This window comes from Acipenser ruthenus, chromosome 13 (assembly GCF_902713425.1).
Source record: "Acipenser ruthenus chromosome 13, fAciRut3.2 maternal haplotype, whole genome shotgun sequence".
Taxonomy (NCBI): domain Eukaryota; kingdom Metazoa; phylum Chordata; class Actinopteri; order Acipenseriformes; family Acipenseridae; genus Acipenser; species Acipenser ruthenus.
The window spans coordinates 15,468,265-15,489,735 of record NC_081201.1 but is presented as its reverse complement, the minus strand read 5'-3'; the positions used below and the strand labels follow the sequence as shown (position 1 = coordinate 15,489,735).

General features: G+C 45.8%; 2 non-coding genes across 2 annotated transcripts; both read left to right on the top strand.

The window, feature by feature from the left end:
* The first annotated feature begins 7,142 nt into the window (after positions 1–7,142).
* On the top strand, positions 7,143–7,324 carry LOC117418671 (U2 spliceosomal RNA). The gene has a single exon (XR_004546856.2). It is a non-coding gene; the product is annotated as a U2 spliceosomal RNA (small nuclear RNA).
* Positions 7,325–18,293: 10,969 nt separating this feature from the next.
* Positions 18,294–18,493, top strand: LOC117418667 (U2 spliceosomal RNA). Its single transcript, XR_004662226.1, has one exon. It is a non-coding gene; the product is annotated as a U2 spliceosomal RNA (small nuclear RNA).
* Positions 18,494–21,471: the final 2,978 nt, after the last annotated feature.

Sequence of the window (21,471 nt, the reverse complement as noted above, 5' to 3'; positions counted from 1 at the left end):
ACAGAATGGTGGGAGGAGGTTAAAAGGAAACTGCATGTTTTGTCAGAAGTATTGTAAAAACTTGAAAGAAAGAAGGGATCTGAAAATATTGCAAAATCAATTACAGAAGGTGGAGTCTAAAATAAATGAGGGGAGTGGAGTGGATTGGGAGGAGTATCAAACTTTAAAAAATAAAATAAAAAGGTATACAGAAGGCAAAGCTAGAGAATTTGCTTTCTTAGCAAAAGTAGAGGAGAAGGAGGGGGATGAAAAATGCTCCAGGTATTTTTTTCAATCAATAAAACAAAAGCAAAGAAGGGTGTTAATTAAGGGGTTTAAAGATGGTGGGGGTGCACTTAAAGAAGGGGCAGACATGATGGAGTGGGCAAGAGAGTATTATAAGAAGCTCTTTTCTGAAAGAGGTGTAAAAGAAAGAAAGATGGTACTAGATAACTTAGATGCAAAAATAAGTAATGAGGAAAGGGAGGGTTTGGAGGGGGAAATAACAGAGGAGGAGGTAAAAGTAGCTTTGTTTTCTTTAGCAGATAAGACCCCGGGAGGAGATGGTTTTCCTAAGGAATTTTATGTGGCCTTTTGGGAAGTGATAAAAAAAGACCTAGTTAACATTTATAAAGGAAGAAATGTTGAGTGAGTCTATGAGGAAGGGGGTGATAAGTTTAATCTTTAAGAAAGATGATAAGGAGGAAATCAAGAACTGGAGACCAATTACTCTCTTAACAGTAGATTACAAAATTTTATCAAAGATACTAACAAATAGACTAAGTAAAGTGATGTCAAAAATAATTGATGGGGATCAGACCTGTGGTGTAAAGGGTAGATAAAGTTCTATGAATCTGCAACTTATTACAGATGTAATTTATTGGGTGACGGATAGGGGCCTTCAACTAACGATACCGAGTTTGGATCAGGAGAAGGCCTTTGACCGGGTAAACCACGACTTTTGTTTTGAAATTTTAAAGAGGTTTAATGTAGGTGAAAGGTTCATAAAGTGGATAAAGACTCTATATAAGAATGTATATAGTGTCATTAATGTAAATGGACATTTGAGTGAGCCAGTTATGCAAAGGGGAGGAGTAAGACAGGGATGTCCATTATCCCCATTACTGTATGTGATTTATTGAACCTTTGGCAGAATTGGTGAGGAGTGATAAAATAATAAAAGGTATACATATTCCGGGAGGTAAAGGACAGTTACTAAAAATATCACAGTATGCAGATGACACCACTCTCTTCTTGACAACAGAAAGGGGGATAGAAAGAGCTGTGGAATTAACAGAAATATATGGGAAAGCATCAGGATCAAAGGTTAATGTGGATAAGTCTTCTATTATGTTGTGGGGGAATTGGGATCATAATAAGATACTAACATATGGATTTGAAGTATGTAAAGATGGACTTAAAATATTGGGGGTGCAATTTTACAGAGAAAATGGGGAGAAAGAACTGGATAGAAAAATTGGCAAAAATTAGAACAAAAATGGATATTTGGAAATCAAGAAAACTAACTGTAAGTGGGAAAGTGTTGGTAATTAAGAGTGATATATTACCTGCTTTAAACTATTTAGCAGGGGTATACCCTGTACCAATAAGGATTAAATTGCAGATCACTCGGGTTATTTTCTGTTTTTTATGGGGAGGGAAGTATGAGTGGATGCAAAGGGAACAGATGTATAAACCTGTGGATAAAGGAGGAAGGAGAGTACCTTGTATACCCGTGAAGCTAGATTGTATATTGTTGCAAAATATGTGTAGAATGGTGGCTGGGGAAATACATCATAAAGCTGCTTTCTTTGTGAAGATGTGGTTTGCCTTTGCAGTAAGAAATGTGTGGCCAGTCTTAAATGATACTCCAAAAGTTGAAAAGGGGCCCTGGATATATGAGCATATGAAAATGTTTTTAAAGGCACATCCTGAATGTGGGAGAAAGGAAACCTTGTTAAACCATAAAGAGATATATAATGTAGTAAAAAAGAAATTGACGGATAAAAATAAAGAAACACAGGTAAAACATGATTGGGGGAGATTGCAACCAAAGCATATGGGGAATGATGTAAATGACATTGCCTGGTTGTGTGCGCGCATGACAGACTCCCAGTGAGGGAACGATTACACAGACATGGATGTGCTAGATCAGCGGCTTGTCCTAGGGACTGTGGAGGGGTGGAAACAGCAAGGCACGTGTTCTGGGAATATGTCTTTGCTATAAATTTTTGAAATTTGGCGTCTCAGTTTTTGAAAACTATAACTAATGTAGATATAATGTCTGCTGATTGTATTATGTTTGGGAAGGATTGGTGGGGGTGGGGATCGACATGGGTTTAAAAGCAGAACGAGCACAGCAGCGGCGACCGTGTTAATTGGAGCCTGGCACCTTTTTTTTCTTTTTCCCCGTTTTTCCCCTCAGTCCAAGAAGCAAGTACCCCAGCAGCTCCGGCGGGCGGCCACACCCGGGGCGTTTAGTCAAAACCATTGTGGGCATCGCTTCTCGGCCTCTTGGCGCAGATCTAAAGCAAGTGGCTTGACCGCAGCTCTAGATTGTTGAGAGTTCCGAGCTAGGGATAGAGGACAGACAACATGGCTGGAGTGAAGAACACCGCAAGATTTGATTGGAGTGGAAAGGAAGATGAAGGAATGCCAGAAACAGAAGAATTTATACGCACCATCATTATGGAGTTGCTGAGCATCAATTTGGAGGAGATTCTTGAACGGGAAGGAAAAATTCTTTGATGTCGCCATGATGGGTGAGCTGAGTTTTAAATCTCTATTAAAGGCCTGTAAGGAAAAAGAAAATGTGGAACCTTTGAAGCAATTTAAGGTGCAGTCTAGAGAAAGAAACAAATTTTAGAGTTCCAACAATTAACTTGTTTGACATGAATGTGTCTGATGAAAGTGTTAATTGGTTTCTGAGGAAATATGTAGATATTCTTTCTGGGCCAAGATATAGGAGAGATGGTTTGGGTGTGTGGAATGGGCAGAGACAATATAGTGTGCTCCTGAGGGAAGATCCGAATGGACATCAGGGCTTTTTACATCCTCCTGTAAAGTGTAGGGTGGAGGGGGTTAATGGTTACATCCTATATTCAGGTCAACCCCAGTTTTGTAGGAAATGCCAAAAGTATGGGCACAGTGAGCAGAACTGTGACGAGATGAGATGTTTTAAATTGTGGAGAGAAAGGGCATTTTTCCTATGAGTGCAAAAATTCAAAAAAATGTCAATTGTGGAGATGCAAGCCATGTCAGGAGGGACTGCAGAGAATGAAGATCTTATGCAGGGGTTTTAGAAAACCTACCTTCCGTTGAGGATATTATGAGGGAGTGGAGGAATAAAAACAGAAAACAGCAAGAGGAGGGTCCGGCAGGAGCCCCTTTTAAATATACCATGATGAAGGATTCTGTATGTGTATGGCTGTTAGCTTGTTTTGCAATGGCACTGAGTGTGGTTACTATAAATGTTAGGAGTATTAAAAGTCGTGATAGGTGTACGATGGTGTTGTCATATTTGAGTGGGATACAAAGTGATATATTGTGTTTGCAAGAGTGTGGTATCCCTGGGTTGGAGGACTATAGTACTTATGAGGGGAGGTGGGGTTATGGGCCATCTGTGTGGTCCGGGTCAAATGATAATAAATCAGATGGGGTAGCAATTTTGATTAAAAATAAGGGGGTTATGATTAAAGATCATAGAGTGATTGAAAAAGGTAGGGTGCTGGAGGTGGAGGCGGAATATTTTGGGAAAAGTTTTAGCTTAATTAATGTGTATGCTCCGCCAGAGGTGGAGGGGAGGGCTAGTTTATTTGAAGATTTAAGGGTTAAATTAGTGAGGAGCAGGCCGCTTATTGTAGCAGGGGATTTTAACTGTGGGTTAACAGTGGAGGATAGGCGAGAGATAAAGAAGGGGTTCAAATTGGATAAATCTAGTAAAGTGCTAAAAGAAATAGTGGAGGACTTTCGACTAGTGGACTGTTTTAAAGTGAACAATGTGGGGGAAAGAGGGTTCACTTGGGTGAAAGGGGATAGGACCCAGGCATCCAGGATTGATTTTGTGTTTGTCTCACAGAGGGTGGCGTGCAAGGCGTGTGTGCTGGTGCCAATGTTTTTCTCTGACCACTGTGCGCTGAAAGCTGCTTTTGACCTTACAGGTTGTGTGGATGTAGGGAGGGGTGTGTGGAAGTTAAATTGCGAGTTGTTGGAGGATGATTGGGTGTGTGAGGTGTTTAGAGAGCAGTATGGTCAGTGGCAGCCCTTGAAGGACCTTTGTGGGTCCCAGGCAGAGTGGTGGGATCTGGTGAAGGAGAAAACGAAACATTTCTTTATTTGGGCGGGGAGGAGGAAGGCAGAGAGGGAGAGAAGGCAGGAGAAGGTTTTGTTCAAGGAGCTGGAGAGTTTAACTAAACTGTATAATGCAGGGCTGGACTTTAGTGAAGAGATCAGGGAGTGAAAAAGAGACTGAAGGGGGTGGTAGAAAGGAGGGTGAAGGGGCTCTTATTTAAAAGCAGAGAGAAGCATTTAGAGGAAAATGAAAAGTGTAGTCGGTATTTTTTTAAAAAGGTGCTGGATGGGAGGAAATTTATAGACTATGACAGGGAGGGATGGAGCTTTAGTTAAGACTACGGAGGGGCTGTTGAGGGTGGTGGAGGAGTTTTATGGGGGCCTTTATGTAAGGAAAGAAATTGAAATGGGGGTTATGGAGGAGGTGTTAGGACATTTGAAGCGGGAGGTGGGGGATGGAGGGCAGTTGGACAAAGATTTTACGAGGGAAGAGTTAGATGAGGTGGTCGGGGGGGGTGAGGCTGGGCAAGACACCGGGGGGGGGGGATGAACTCCCTGTGGAGTTCTATTTAAAGAATTGGGAGTTGGTAGCACCAGATCTGTTGGCCTTGTTTCAGGAGTGTGGGGAGGAGGGAGGGGAGTTTCCACCCTCATTTAGAGAGGGCATTATTACATTGATTTTTAAAAAGGGGGATAAGGCTGAGCTGAAAAATTGGCGGCCAATTACATTGTTGAACCAGGATTTTAAATTGTTCAGTAAATTGTTGGCTCGACGTATGAGGGATGTGTTGGGGGATGTTATCCACCCGGATCAAACTTGTGCCGTTCCAGGTAGGAATATCACGGACAGCCTGGTATTGATGAGAGACGTCATCTGTTACGCGAGAGACAGAGGAATTCGATTATGTGTACTAAATTTAGATCTTGAAAAGGCGTATGATCGGGTCTCGCATCAGTTCATGTTTGGTGTTCTGTGAAAAATGGGGTTTGCAAAGAGGTTTTTAGACTGGGTGGGCCTGTTATATAAAGGGTGTGTATAGCAGGGTATTGGTAAATGGGTGTCTGTCAAATCCAGTTAGTGTGGAATGTGGCGTCCGTCAGGGCTGTCCGTTATCTCCGCTCCTGTTTATCTGTTGTATGGAGCCGCTGGCACAAGCTTTGAGAAGGGACCCAGTGTATAAAGGGTTAACTATTCCTGGGAGTGGGGGGCAGGAGGTTAAATGTGTCTTGTATATGGATGATGTCAATGTCCTCTGTCGGGATGAGTTGTCCATTCAGAGGACATTGGAGAAAGCGGATGTTTTTTGTCGTGCGTCTGGGTCTAAACTGAACCAGGAGAAATCAGAGGCAATGTTCTATGGGAAGTGGGACGGGAGGGGTAGTATAAAATTAAAAGTTAAGCAAGACTGCATTAAGATTCTGGGGGTGAAATTTGATGCTAATGGCTCAGGGGGTAAGAACTGGGAGGAGGTGGGAAGTAGGGTCAATAAAAAGCTAGGGTTTTGGAGGTTGAGGGGGCTTACGATGGAGGGGAGGGTGATGGTGGTAAAGGGGGTAATATTGCCACTGTTGTATGTGGCGGTCGTGTTCCCACCATCTACGAATGTGGTGACGCTGCTAAACAGAGCTGTGTTTAGTTTTTTTGGCAGGGGAAATGGGAGAGAGTGAGGAGGAGTGTGGTGAGGAAGGATAAATTAAAGGGGGGGAAAGGGTTGCCAGATGTCCAGACGTTTTTAATGTCAAAGTTTTGTGCATTGCATTTTGCTATGTGTCTGAATGGTGTGTCAAAAGGGGCCTGCTTTCTGAGATTCTATATTAGTTCCTATTTGAGGAAATTAAAGTTGATGGCCGTGCCTTTGTCTGTGCCAACAGCCTTTGATCTGCTCTATCATTATGCGAGATTTGTGGTGTCCCGGGAGCTGGAAGGATGTAGGGCAGAAATAGTGGCTAATGGTAAATCTGTTTAATTTTCTGCAGGATAATGGGGATATGTGTCCGGTTCATGGCCTTGTATTAGACGAGACGCCAGAAGTGTGGCAGAACGCGAGCCATCCTGCCCTGATGAACGAGCATAGAGATCTGTCTTGGTTGGTAGCCCACGATGTACTGCCAGTTCGAGCGGTGATGCATGCACGTAATCTGGGGAGGTCACCCAGATGCCCGAGAGAGAAGTGTGGAGAGGAAGAAACGTTCGGTCACGTCCTCTGGGAATGTCTGGATGCGCAGAAGGTGTGGAGTGAGGCAGGCTCCGTCCTGGATTTGTTCCGGGGACAGCTGCCAATACATAGGCAGCGTGTGCTGTATGGGAGCCCGAAGAAAGACCAAGAGAAACTGAGCAAAGTGCAGTGGGGCATGCTGTGGGTCCTAATACGCTGTCTGTGTGATGCAATTTGGAAGGCAAGGAACTGTTTGGTGGTGAAGGGCATGAGCCTGCCTGCCCAGGCTATTCTTGAAATGGGACTAAGTCAGATGGAGAGCTATGTCCTAAAAGACGCTTTGCGACTTGGCTGACAAGAGATGAAGAGAAGATGGAGGCTTGAGGAATGGAGACGTGGAGATCTGTGGGCTACTGGCGTGGGATGAGATCTTGCTGCTTGTTTATTAGAAGTAGGATAGGCATATTGTTAGGGGCACATGTTATCCTGTAGAAAGGTTTTATGGATGGGATTATATGTGGGATTATGTTTCTGGTGCATATATATATAGGGGAATATGTAATGTGATATGTAATGTGTTTTTATTGTATAAGAATTGTAATGTGTTGGTTCTGTTCATGATTTTGTTGTATACAAGTGTGGTTCTTTTGTGGTTATAGTTTTTTTTTTTTTTAATTTTAATGTGTGATGTTTAAGTGTGTTTTGTGAGTTGTGTGTATTTTTTTTACATTATTAAAAAAAAATCTGTTCTTATCAGTTTAATATCTGATACGTCCCCCATAGGGGGACCCGTCTATATTAAATTGATTTTTGGAAGCAGGAGATGGAACCGGGGCTTGCTCCGTCCACTCCACGCATCGACCCGGTATTGCAGTACCTCCGGGAACGGTGCACAAGAAAGGTCAAAAAAGAGTGAGAGAGAGAGAGAGAGAGGAGTGCCAGCCTCTCCCTTTTTCTGGGTTGTATTTTTTCCCGCTCTTTTTGTTGGTTTTTTGTTTGTTTGTTCCAAATAAGGCAGGCAGGTCTGCCTAAGTGATGGACAGTCTGCTCTGCTCACGCAGCAGGCCAGTGTACCCAGAAGGCCTTGCGCTCGTGGGAGGAGGAGGACGAGCGCAGCGGTAAAGCAGAAACGGAGCTGTTTAGTGGGGCAAGGAGCCCTCGCTTTCAAGGCGGCAGCAGCAGCAAATCGCCCCTTTGCCGGGACCGAACGGAACTTGCGTTTTGGGAAGAGTTCCCTGTTTTGTTTTGTTTGGCCTTGCCGCCGGGTAGAGGAGAAGGCCTTTGGGCCGGCCGGAAGGGCTGGGCTGCCAGTAAAGCCACACTCTGGCTTCTCTTCAGTTCGAATAAATCTTTCTAAGGACTAAGGCTTAGAGGGTAGTGGCATTGCCCGCTCCCTCTGAGGGTCTGTGAGAGGTTTGTTCGAGGGAAGAGGAACAGACTTTTTTTTATTTTTGACTGGCTTTTCTTCAGCTCGGCAACGTTTTGGAAGACTAATGCTCAGTCTGGTTTTGGCTTGCCCAATCCAGGCCGAGGGTCTTTCAAGATTTTGTTGACTGTTGAGAGCAGTTTTCCTTTTTCAGGCGGTTCCGGCTTTTGCAGACGTGCCTGGAGTTCGAGAGAAGGAGGACCTACCATCCAGACGACCTTTGAGGACCCTTTGATGACCTAGACGACCTCATCCCCAGCCCTTGATCGTGATCGAGATCCAGACCGAGAGAGCAGCCGGCGCCCAGCAGAGGGCGCCATCTGGGAGGAGCAGAGGGCGGCTCCGGACCCCGAGGAGGCGTCACAGCCACGATTCTTCCTGCGTGGTCTCGGTGCCAAGCAGAGCCCCCTACTCCGCCAGGAAAGGACACCGTTCACCAGGGGAGGGGGTCCCTCTTGCGAGGCGACCATCTCCTCAGGGACTAAAGTAATAGTTCCTTCAACTGCCCAGATTTGCTGCTTACGTTGTCTCTTTTCCGCAGAGAGAGACAACCCGGACGTCCAGAGGCTTCTCCCACCCCAATCGGAAGAGCCAGCTGAAGGATGGCGTTCCGGCCAACCCAGGAGACCAGGAGGCACAATGCGGTGCGCTTCACAAGGACCCAGCAAGAGGAAACGGAACCAGGACTGACGAGACTGGAGTTCAGCCGGACCATTCTTCAGAGGGGTATGGGTTTTTCCCCTTCTGACGTGAATTGTTTGGTGAAATTGCCAGGGCTTAAGGAAGTGTTTGAGGTCAGTTTTAGGAACCCCCAAAAGTTACAAGAAATGTGGTCCTTTTGGGGGGGAGAATAAATATCTCGCTCCATACAAAGAATTTTGTGTGGATGCACTGACAGACAGAGAAATGAAAGTTGTTACTGTCCAATTTTTCAATGAGGCTGTTAGCGACTATGACATTACAACATGGCTTAACCGCTATGGGAGGGTGTCATCAGAAGGGAGGAAAATTACTGACAAAGATGGGGTTTGGACAGGAGCCAGAAAGTGGCTGGTACGCCTCAATGTAGATCCATCGGGCATTGGAGGCGTTCGCCACATTCCAAACTCCATAGTGTTAGGGCCCAACAGAGGGCTGGTATTCTATAATGGGATGCCAAAACTCTGCAGGAAATGTGGGGAAATTAGGACACCTGGCGGCCGCATGTACTGTAGTCAAGTGCAGGAACTGCGGCGCCCCGCACGAGACCAGCCACTGCAGAGAAGAGAGGCAGTGCAATTTGTGTGGAAAGAAGGGGCACCTGTTTAAGGACTGCCCCTCTTCCTATGCCAACATGGCCAGAGCAAGCCTGAGCAGGAAGAGGGAGCAAGTAACAAAGATCAGTCCACATCACCACCATCATCATCACCAGCACCCCCCTCACCCGAGACATGTCCCGTTTTACGAGGACCCCTTCCCCCAGCCCAGAGAGAGAGTTCAACAGCTACTCCACTAGCTCCTCCAGTAGCTCCTCTGATACAGAACACGAAGCAGGGAGGGAGCCCGGACCCAGCAGCGCCCCCACTCCTGAGTAGGGCCCTCTCAGCGCCAGCACTCCCCTTCGGCTCTCATTATGACGCCATAAGGATTGAGTCCGTGGGGGAGGAAAGCGAAAGCGACAGTGAAAGTGAGAGTGAGAAGGAGGGGAAGGGAGTGAAGAACCAGCCGAGGGTGGGGAAAAGAAAGGGTAGAGACGAGGGGGGGGGGGAAGAAAGAAGATAAAGATCAAAGACAGCAAGTTGCAGGTGGCCCCCATAGATCCAAAACCAGCTAATGTCCACACAAAGTCCCCAGTCTTGCCCTCGCAGGCAGAGACGGAGGCGAGTGGGACGGCTACACTGCCGCCTAGTGGGCAGGTAGCAGCCAGCCAGGGCATCCCCAGCCAGCCTTCCCAGTCATTAACACAAACCCTAGCACACCTCGCAGAAGAGGTGTTCACTAATGCACAGAGGGAGAGGTCGGGGTCAACACCTTCCCTGACCAGCAGTACCTCGGTAGCAATGACCCTCTTCAAGCGAAGGGCCTCCCTTCAAAACATCCTTGACCCCCTCCCTTGTATGGGCAAAACCAGGGGCCCCCTAGAGGTCCTCCTAGATACAGCACCGGAGGACATGGGAATACCCCTGGACGCGGTAAGCCAGAAGTCTGCTAACAGCTCCAATTCAACAGACGGTAACAGCCAAAGAAGGCTGTCTGTCACCCCCCAGGACAAAGCTGACCCACATGTTCCGAGGGGCCCTGAGCAAGTTCCACCAGACTTACCTTGTGGGGAGTTGAATAGCCCATACAACTCCACGTACTGTGCATACAAAGACGGTGCCTTCTTGGACGAGGCAGCAGTGAATACCTTCTCAGGGGTGATGGGAGTTGCAAATAAGCCCAAGCCCCCTCGAAGCAAGCGTAGAGCTAAGAGTAGGAAGAGTGTCCCGACCTCCCAATCATAGTCGCTATGGGGTGGACGCAGCGACTCCTTTTCTTGTTAGCTACCCTGATGGCCCTGATATGTGTGTCTGTTAATGTCAGGAGCATCAGGGAGACACAAAAAAGATTTGATGTACTAAACTATCTAGCTAACTTGAAAGCAGATATCATCTTTCTGCAGGAGTGTGGTATTTCGTTGAGCCCTGATTATAGGGACCTGAAGGAGAGTTGGACCCTGGGGGACTCCATCTGGTCGGGCTCCAACATAGCCAGAGCCGACGGAGTAGGTATCCTGTTTAAAAACCCATTTATTACCTCCCGCAGCAGCAGGGAGGTAGAACATGGTAGAATTCTGAGCGTGGATGTGACATACAACAACACTCCCCTCAGACTGGTCAATGTCTACGCACCCACTAACCAAAACGAAAGAGTTCAATTTTTTCCACAGCTGCGTCCACTCCTGCTGGGGAACGTACCCGTCATCGTGTCAGGTGACTTCAATTGTGCTCTAAGGGACGTAGACCGGAGCAGGCCACGCAACGACCGCTCTAGTAGAGTTTTGTCCTCCGTAATATCTGATTTCTCCCTGTGTGATGCAGGTAAGGACCTGGTGCCTCCCTTTACCTGGGTGAGCTCATCTGGGACCTCCTTCTCCCCTATAGATCTCGTCCTGCATACCAGCTCCCTTACGAAGATGGCAGTAGACACCCAGGCCGTCTTCTTCTCTGACCATAGGCTCCTGCAGGTAACATTGCAGGTCCCTCAGACCTCCCAGATGGGGTCAGGGGTCTGGAAATCAAACACCTCCTTACTCGACGACCCCTCCATAGCTGCAGCCTATAAGAGCAGGCTTGTTGAGTGGACCACTTTGCGTGACCTGTTCAACTCCCCTATAGAGTGGTGGGAGATGGTCAAAATGAGAACTAAGGGTTATTTCATAGCAGCAGGCAAGAGGAAAGCAAAAGAAAGGAGGGCCAAATATAAACACCTGAATGCTGCCCTCCAGCGTCTGAGCCTGCTTCAGCTTCGGGGGTTCCCTGTAAGCGACGAGATAGCCCAGACCAAGCTAGATCTTTCAGTGCTTTGTAGGGAGGAACAACGAAAGGTCATGCACAATGCAAAAGTGCAAAAAATGGAGGAAGACGAAGTGTACCCGCTTCTTCTTCCAGAAAACGAGGGAGAAGCGGCACTTGATGTCCTCCATGCTCGACAGCAGGGGGAGGATAGTGAGGGAGTGAAAAAAGTGGTAGAGAACTTCTATAGGGACCTATATAACATCAAAGCTACAGATGACACCCTGATAGAGTGGTTCCTGAGCCAGTTGGAGCCTGACTCAGTGCGGGACGAGGAGGAGGAGGAGGAGGAGGAGGAGGAAGACCCAGAACTCACGCTGGAGGAGCTCACCCAGGCGGTTAAGACCATGAACACCGGTAAGACGCCAGGTCCAGATGGCATCCCGGGTGAGTATTACCATCTTTTTTGGGACACGCTAAAAGTCCATTTAGCGGAGGTCTACAGAGCGGTCTACAGGGAGAAGCGGTTGGGCCCTTCTATGCGGGAGAGTGTATTTACTCTCCTTCATAAGAAAGGGGAAGTTAAAGATCTACGGAATTGGCGCCCAATCAGCCTCCTTTGCGTGGATTACAAGATACTAGCCAAAGCTCTGATGCTCCGGCTACAAGTACACCTCCCTTTGGTCATTGGCCCCGACCAGGCTTGTGGCGTCCCAGGGAGGTCCATCACCGATATTTTAATGTTAACAAGGGACATTCTGGCTTATTCTAGAGAACGGAACCATCCCCTCTGCCTGTTCAACCTTGACCAGGAGAAGGCGTTCGATAGGGTAAGCCATGAATATATGTACAAAGTGATGGACCAGATGAAATTCGCTCCTGGACTTAGGGAGTGGGTTAAAACCATCTATACAAACATTAGTACCCGAGTCTTGGTGAACAGACACCTGACTGGTAAAATATCTATCCAGTCAGGGGTCAGACAGGGTTGCCCACTATCCCCACTGCTATATGTCGTGTGCATTGAACCCCTCCTGCAGGCAATTCGTAGGGATACCAATATAACTGGTTTCCAGCTGCCTGGATCCAACGGGGTCCAGGTCAAAACAACAGCGTATATGGACGATGTGTCACTCATTTGCACCAACACATTGTCGGTACCTCGGATTAGTAATATCCTTGAGAAGTACTGCACGGCGACCGGGGCAGTGATTAATAAGTCCAAGAGCGAAGTCTACGTGTCTAAAAATTGGCAGGTAGATAGGGAACTGTCGGACATGTACCCTGTCAAAAAGGACAAAATCAAGATTCTGGGCCTCATTTTCGAGAACAATAGCTCGGGGGCCCAGAGCTGGACGGCGGCCATTAACCAGGTCCGTAAAAAGATTGGCGGATGGAGCACAAGATCCTTAACAATGACGGGTAGAGTATTAATAACCAAGTCTATACTGTTCCCCATCCTCTCTTATGTAGGAAAAATCTTTCCCCCAGACAGGACCACCAAAAAAGTGGTGGACCGCATTATCCACCGCTTTATCTGGGGCAGCAAGATGGAGCGGGTAAAGCGAGCCACCTTGAGTAAAGCCGACAAGAAGGGAGGCAAGGGGGTCCCGGACGTTGTGCAGCTCACCCGAGTGCAGGGGCTCACGCAAACTATCAAGAACATCCAGGCCCTGGACAGGAAGGTATGTTACATGAATCGTTTTTATTTTGCCTCCTGTCTCAGGGCCTTGGGCCTCTGCACTATTGATAACACCGTGCCGTACTCCTGGGACCCCCCCATTGTATTATAGAACCTTAAGGGACACTATATATAAATTGGGCTTCGATAAAGCAAAATTGGCCTCCTGGGAATACAAGGCTGTAACTAAATATCTTGCCGGTTCCCAGGAAATTGAAAAAGTAGCTACTTTCTCCCTCACCCAAAGCCAAAAAATCTGGGAGAATGTGTCTCACAGCTGCCTCAGTAATGTCCAGAAGGATATAGCATGGAACACCGTCCGCAGTGCACTCCCCACTCGAGCGTTCATGTTCAGGAGGGGACTAGCCCAAGTAGAAACATGCCCCTATGCAAAAGTGCCGCAAGAGAGAAACACCAGCCCATATCTTCTGGGAGTGTGATGTGGCTGGCAGTGTCTGGCTCTCTGTCTCTGTCTTCCTAAACAGGTTTGCTGACACGGCCAAGATGACCGCTGAGACTGTGCTCTATGGGCCTGCGGGAGGAATCGCTACCAGCACAGCTAAGTGCGTTTGGCGTGTCAACAATGTTGTCAAGCAGATCCTGTGGGAGGGCCGTAACGTCTGTGTCTATCACAAGCAGGAGCTAGACACTATCACCACGACCAGAAGGGCACAAACTCTTATTAAGGACTTTGTAATTCTGGACATCCGGACCCTCGGGAAGGACAAGGCCTGCGCGGAGTGGAGGATCGCCGGACTTCAGGACGTGAAGATGGAATGAAGGAAAAAACTGGAACCGCTAGCTCCTAGGAGCGGGACTACGGGGCACCGCTAAGCCTTTTATTTATTTTGTCATGCCAGCATTCCGCCCTTTTTAGCTGGCATGACCGTTTTTGAACGGTGCCCTGGTTTTATGTAGTCTTTTTGTTTCAGTTTTATGGATTTTTATTTGATTTATTTTGAATGTTTTATTTGATTTGGTTTTGTTTTCTGTATCTAAAAGATTTTTAATGTTAGCTATTAAAAGTTACTTTTTAAGCGTTTTAAAATTATAGAATTTTAACTCACTGTTTTACACACTGTCCCTTTTCCCCTGTCCCTGTTTTAGTTCTATAGTTTTATTGTTCTGTTTTATGTTCACTTTTGAACCTTTTTAGAGAGCACTCCCCGGCCCTCACAAGCACTGGTTTTTTATAGATGGTTCTTTATTTCCAGTCACTTTTAAAACAGCACAGGTTTTTTTCATGTTGATTTTAATCTGTGTCTGTTTTAACCATGTACAAAGCACAATTGTCTTGGTGTTTTTAAATGTATTTTAAATGCTTTTAAAACAAAATGTATGTCTGTATGCATGAATGTCATCTTTAAAAGAAATGTAAAATGAATGAAAAAACGAATGGGTGTAAATGTAAAAAATGTAAAATCTCAATAAAAGAGTATTTTACTAAAGATTTACGTAGAGAGGAGCATTTATGAGTTCAATGCAATTTTTGGCTAGCCCTGCCCCTCGGGGTGGGGCTCGACATGGGTTTAAAAACAGAATGAGCACAACAACAGCGGCTGTGTTAATTGGAGCCTGGAACCTTTTTTTTCTTCCCATTTTTCCCCTCAGTCCAAGAAGTAAGTACCCCAGCAGCTCCGACGGGCGGCCGCGCCCGGGGCGTTTGGTCAAAACCATTGTGGGCATCGCTTCTCGGCCTCTTTGCTCAGATCAAGCGAGTAGAGAAGGCGATTGGAGCTTGGAGAACGGATTGCGAGGCAGAATGGTGAAAGTACTGCCGAAAATTCGAAATATGGTTCAATTCCAGTTACTGGATCGGGAGAAGACTTTTGAAAGAGGAGATTTCGTGGGAGGATTTATGTTGAGAACTTTGAAGATTCCGGTAAGAGACATTTTTTTGTGTGCAAGAGACAAGGAATGAAAAGTTTTTGATGTAACTTTGGAGCACTGAGGAACTGTGCAGGAAGCTAATTGGCATATGTGAGAGCCGAAGAGGAGAGGGGCCATTTTGTTTTTTTGCAGTGGATGCTTTGTTTCAAAGAGAAGCAAGGCCACTTTTTGTTAAAATGTTTAACCCGTATGTCAGAGTGGAGGACATTGAAGCTACTGCGATATCACAGTGGGGTCTGTGAAAGTTATGGACATTAATGGAGTATGGAATGGGTTCCATATTCCATGGGCACACTTGGTTTAATGCACAGGGGGACAGAAAATCACGTATTGATTTTATGTTTCTATCCAAAGATTATAAATGTAGCCAATTCATTTTAGACCCAGTGTTTTATTCCAACTATGTTTTATTGTGTGCCAAGCTTGATTGTGGAGTGCCTGTGACTGTTGGAAGGGGTGTATGGAAGTTGAATGTGAAGCTCCTAGAGGATGAGAGAGAGTGTGTGAAAGGTTCAGACAGTGTTATAAAGGATGGAGCACGTTGAAAGAGATGTGCAAGCCTGTGTTTGAATGGTGGGAGGTGGTGAAAGTGAAGAGTAGGAAATTTTTTATTAAAGCAGGGAGGGAAAAGGTTTTAAAAGGAAAGAAAAGGTATGCAGGGCTACTTTTCTGCGAGCTGGTTTTGAGGTGGGGGAGAGATTAGGACACTAAAACAAAAAATGAAAGATCTCTGAGGAGAAAAGCAAAGCGATTATCTATTTGAGCAGGGTCGAGCATGTGGAGCAGAATGAAAAAGTTATCTAGGTTCTTTTTTAAAAAGGTGGTGGAACACAACAAGATAGTGTGGTTTAAACAATAAAAAAAGGTGTTTTAAAAGAATCCAAAGATGAAATGTGTGGCATTGCGGAGCAATTTTATAAAGGACTTATATAAATGAGAAAATAATTGATGAAAATAATTTTAAAGGTTTTATTGAAAGGTGTGGATAGGATTTTATCAGGAGGAGGAGAAACAGTGTATGGGAGAGGAAGTTAAGATGGAGGAGGTGGATGGAGCTATAAAATTATTTTAAAGCAAATAAGACACCAGGGAACGACGGGTTACCGGCAGAATTTTATTGGAAATTTTGGGATATTTTAAAGATGGACATTTTAGAACTTTTTACCTATGTAAGATGCCATTGTCCCTCAGGCAGGGGGTTATTACACTTTTTTAAAAAAGATGATAGGAAAGATTTAAAAAACTGGAGACCCATAAACCTTTTAAAACACCGATTATAAAATTATTTGCAAAGATTTTAATGGTTAGGATCAGGGGGGTCATTGGTTCAGTGATGCACCCTGATCAAGTGTCTGCAGTGCCAGGGAGGAGGAGGATAGCAGACAGTCTTATGTTGATTGGAGATTCCAGGAAGAATAAATTGTTTTTGAATTTGGACTTGGAGAAAACGTACGACAGGATTGCGCACAAATACATCTTAGCTGTACTGGCACAGATGGGTTTTCCTAAAAATGTGATTAATTGGATCCAAAATTTTGTATAGGGAAATTGATAGTAGGATTTTGATTAACGGTGATCTATCTGAGTCAGTGCAGGTTTTAAGTGAAGTAAGACAAGGCTGTCCGCTCTCGCCCCTGCTTTTTATTTGTTGTATGGAGCCTCTGGCGAACTTATTAAGAAATGACACACTTTTAACCGGCATGTTTTTACCAGGCAGCAGTGGGGAGCAGAGTAAGTGTTTGCTGTATATGGATGACGTGACTGTATTGTGTGTTGATGATTTTTCTATTTACAGGGCTATGGATCATACTAAAGTGTTTTGTGGTGCGTCTGGATCCAGATTGAATGTGAACAAGAGTGAATGTATGCTGTATGGTGAGTGGGTGCCTGCTTCCCAAGTTAACCTGAATTTTAAAAAGGATTTTATCAAAATTTTAGGTTTAAAATTTGATAATGGGTCTGGTTTTAAGAATTGGGAGGATGTGGGAGGGAGAGTTGCACAGAAGCTGGGGTTGTGGAGCCTGAGGGACCTGACAATGGACGTGTGGCGGAGTGTCCCGCCCCTATTTATTATTATTTGTATTTGTTTGCGGTGCGGATAAAAGCGCTGTGTCTTTTGTTATTGTTTTTTATATTTAAATTAAACAACAACAACAACAACAAGATGCGGCGCTTTTATCCACGCTGCAAACAATACAAATAATAATAATAAAATAGGGGCGGGACACTCCACCACAGGAAGGTAAGGTTTTAATTGTCCGTTCTGTTATTTTACCCATGCTTTTATATATAGCGGTTGTCTTTCCACCACCTAGGAGTGTTTTAACGCTTTTAAATCAGGAAAATTTCTTTTGGAGAGCCAAATGCGAAAAAGTGAAAAGGATTATTTTATATAAAGGAAGAGAGTATTGAGGAAAAAAAGGTACCAGATTTAAAATTGGTTTTATGGCTAAAGTTCACTGCAGTTCATATTAAGTCCTGTTTGTTTGGTTTTAGTAAGGCGTCATTGTTTACTCAGTTTTATCTGGGGGGGGATTTTAAGGGTTTTTAATCTTTTTAAACCTGCCCAGAATGTGCCGACTGCTGAGGATGTGCCTTTTTATTATTTAAGAATTAAAGTTTTTAAAGGAATATGACTTGTGCAATGTGGATGCCCGATGGAGGGTTGTGGGGCAAAAGAAAGCATACGCCATCGGTTCAGGGAGTGCATATCCTACATGAAGATCTGGAGAGGGGCAAGAGTTTGGTGGAACCAACTCACAGGCAGCGGATACCCAATGAGAAAGTGCCAAAAAATGAATGGTTTGTGCAATGGGCTTTTATTAATTGCATGAAAGATGCAATCTGGAAACGACAGAATCGTTACGTCCTCAAGGGGGAGCTGCTGTCCTGTGCCGAGACCATCCTGCTTGCCCTACACCTGCTGCAGGATTACTGAGTCAGGGACCGGCTTGTTGAAGGTGTACATCGTGCCTGTCATCGATGGAAGGTGTTCTCCAGTGTTATGGTGGTTCATGAGCCTTATACTTAGGGGATGAAGTGTTTCTATAGAGGCATTCTCGGTTGAACAAATTACATTGTGCAGGTTTTGTTTTTAGTTTTTTACAGGCTCTTAATGGTGTTTTATGAATTGATTTGACTATTTTATTGTAGTGTTTTGAATTGATTTAAAATGTATTTTATTGTACTGTTTGAATTGATTACAAGGGACTGCAGTGAACGTTATTTTAGTGTTTTGAAAATATTGAACTGTATTATTTAAACTCGTGTATTTTAAGTATTTAATTGATTTTATACATGTATTGTGTTTCCTTTTTACCTATGTAATGTATGATTGTTTGAGTTTTGATTATATGGTTTGCAATGTATTGAAATTCTGTTTTTGCCAGTTTTTGTTATTGTCTTTTCCTGATGGAATAATAATTATTGAAAAACAAAAAAATCTGTTCTTATCAGTTTAATATCTGATAAGTCCCCCATAGGGGGACCCGTCTATATTAAATTGATTTTTGGAAGCAGGAGATGGAACCGGGGCTTGCTCCGTCCACTCCATGCATCGACCCGGTATTGCAGTACCTCCGGGAACGGTGCACAAGAAAGGTCAAAAAAGAGAGAGAGAGAGAGAGAGAGAGAGAGAGGAGAGAGACAGCCAGCCTGTCCCTCTCCCTTTTTCTGGGTTGTATTTTTTCCCACATTTTTTTTTTTTTTTTTCGCAGGTCTGCCTAACTGATGGACAGCCTGCTCTGCTCACGCAGCAGGCCAGTGTACCCAGAAGGCATTGCGCTCGTGGGAGAAGGAGGAGGATGAGCGCAGCGGTAAAGCAGAAACGGAGCTGTTTAGTGGGGCAAGGAGCCCTAGCTTTCAAGGTGGCAGTAGCAAAGCGCCCCTTTGCCGGGACCGAACGGCACTTACGTTTTGGGAAGAGTTCCCTGTTTTGCATTGTTTTGTTTGGCCTTGCTGCCGGGTAGAGGAGAAGGTCTTTGGGCCGGCCGGAAGGGCTGGGCTGCCAGTAAAGCCACGCTCTGGCTTCTTTTCAGCTCAAATAAATCTTTCTAAGACTAAGGCTCAGAGGGTAGTGGCATCGCCCGCACCCTCAGAGGGTCTGTGAGGGGTTTGTTCGAGAAAAGAGGAGCAGGCTTTTTTATTTTTGACTGGCTTCTCTTCAGATCGGTAACTTTTTGGAAGGCTTGCCCAATCCAGGCCGAGGGGCTTCCAAGATTTTGTTGACTGTTGAGAGCAGTTATTCTTTCATGCGGTTCCAGTTTTTCCAGACATCCCTGGAGTCCGAGAGGAGGCCCTACCATCCAGAGGACTTTTGATGACCTAGACGACCTCATCCCCAGCACTTGATAGAGACCGAGAGCAGCCGGCGCCCAGCAGAGAGCGCCATCTGGGAGGAGCAGAGGGCGGCCCTGGACCCCGAGGAGGCGTTACAGCCACGATTCTTCCTGCGTAATCTCAGTGCCAAGCAGTGCCCCCTACTCCGCCAGGGAAGGACACAGTTCACCTGGGGAGGGGGTCCCTCTTGCGAGATGGCCATCTCCTCAGGGACTAAAGTAATTGTTCCTTTAACTGTTCAGATTTACTGCTTATGTTGTCTCTTTTTCGCAGAGAGACAACCCGGACGTCCAGAGGCTTCTCCCACCCCAAATCGGAGGAGCCAGCTGAAGGTTGGCGTTCTGGCCAACCCAGGAGACCAGGAGGCACAATGCGGTGCGCTTCACTGGAAACAAGCAAGATAAAACAGAACCAGGACTGACGAGACCGGAGTTCAGCCGGACCATTCTTCAGAGGGGTATGGGTTTTTCCCCTTCTGACTTGAATTGTTTGGTGAAATTGCCAGGGCTTAAGGAAGTGTTTGAGGTCAGTTTTAGGAACCCCCAAAAACTGCAAGAAATGTGGTCCTTTTGGGGAGAGAATAAATATCTCGCTCCATACAAAGAATTTTGTGTGGATGCATTGACAGACAGAGAAATGAAAGTTGTTACTGTCCAATTTTTCAATGAGACTGTTAGCGACTATGATATTAAAACATGGCTTAACCGCTATGGGAGGGTGTCATCAGAAGGGAGGAAGTTTACGGATGAGGATGGGGTTTGGACAGGAGCCAGAAAGTGGCTGGTACGCCTCAATGTTGATCCATCGGGCATTGGAGGCGTCCGCCACATCCCAGCCAGCAAGGGCATCCCCAGCCAGCCTTCCCAGTCATTAACACAGACCCTAGCAAACCTCGCAGAAGAGGTGTTCACTAATGCACCGAGGGAGAGGTCAGGGTCCCACTGCTATATGTCATGTGCATTGAACCCCTCCTGCGGGCAGTTCGTAGAGATAGCAATATAACTGGTTTCCAGTTGCCTGGCTCCAACGGGGTCCAGGTCAAAACAACAGCATATATGGACGATGTGTCACTCATTTGCACCAACACATAGTCGGTACCTCGGATTAGTAATATCCTTGAAGTACTGCACGGCGACCGGGGCAGTGATTAATAAGTCCAAGAGCGAAGTCTACGTGTCTAAAAATTGGCAGGTAGATAGGGAACTGTCAGACATGTACCCTGTCAAAAAGGACAAAATCAAGATTCTGGGCCTCATTTTCGAGAACAATAGCTCGGGGGCCCAGAGCTGGACGGCGGCCATTAACCAGGTCCGTAAAAAGATTGGCGGATGGAGCACAAGATCCTTAACAATGACGGGTAGAGTATTAAATAACCAAATCTATACTGTTCCCCATCCTCATGGGGGAAAGATCCCCCCCCCCCCCCCCAGACAGGGCCACCATAAAAGTTATCCACCGCTTTATCTGGGGCAGCAAGATGGAGAGAGTAAAGCGAGCCACAATAAATAAAGCCGACAAGAAGGGAGGCAAGGGGGTCCCGGACGTTGTGCAGCTGACCCGAGTGCAGGGGCTCACGCAAACCATCAAGAACATCCAGGCCCTGGACAGGAAGGTATGTTACAAGAATTGTTTCTATTTTGCCACCTCACTCAGGGCCTTGGGCCTCTGCACTATTGACAACACCGTGTCGTACTCCTTGGACCCCCCATTGTATTATAGAACCTTAACCCTTTGCGGTCCTATGTCGGACCTGGTCAGACATCGCGAAAATTCCATTCCAGTCCATTGTCGGACTCAGTCCGACATTGCCGAAAACCATGATCTAACACAGCCTATGTTGCGTTTAAGCCGGAAAAAAACGAGACAAGGCGTTCCCTAATCGTCTTTGATCGGAAAGAAGGCGGAGACAGCCGAATAGACTATATACAGGCTGAACAAAGCCGAATTGAACAGACGGAGAAAAGACGCACAAAGTGATAATGGCGCAGAGGAGACAGAGAAAAGCAATGCAGCCTGAAGAGCTTGCACAGATGATGGAGCAAGAAGAAAGTACAGATGAAAGCAGTTTGGAGGATGATTTTGAAGAATCTAGTGACGAGGAAGTACATTTTTCTCTTACTGAGGACTCTGATGAATCTCAGGAATCGGAGGAAAGTGACCAAGAACCAGACGCACAACCGGAGGGCGAATGGAGACGCGCATCTGTAGGGGCAGATGCTTTCACAAAAATCCCTTTTA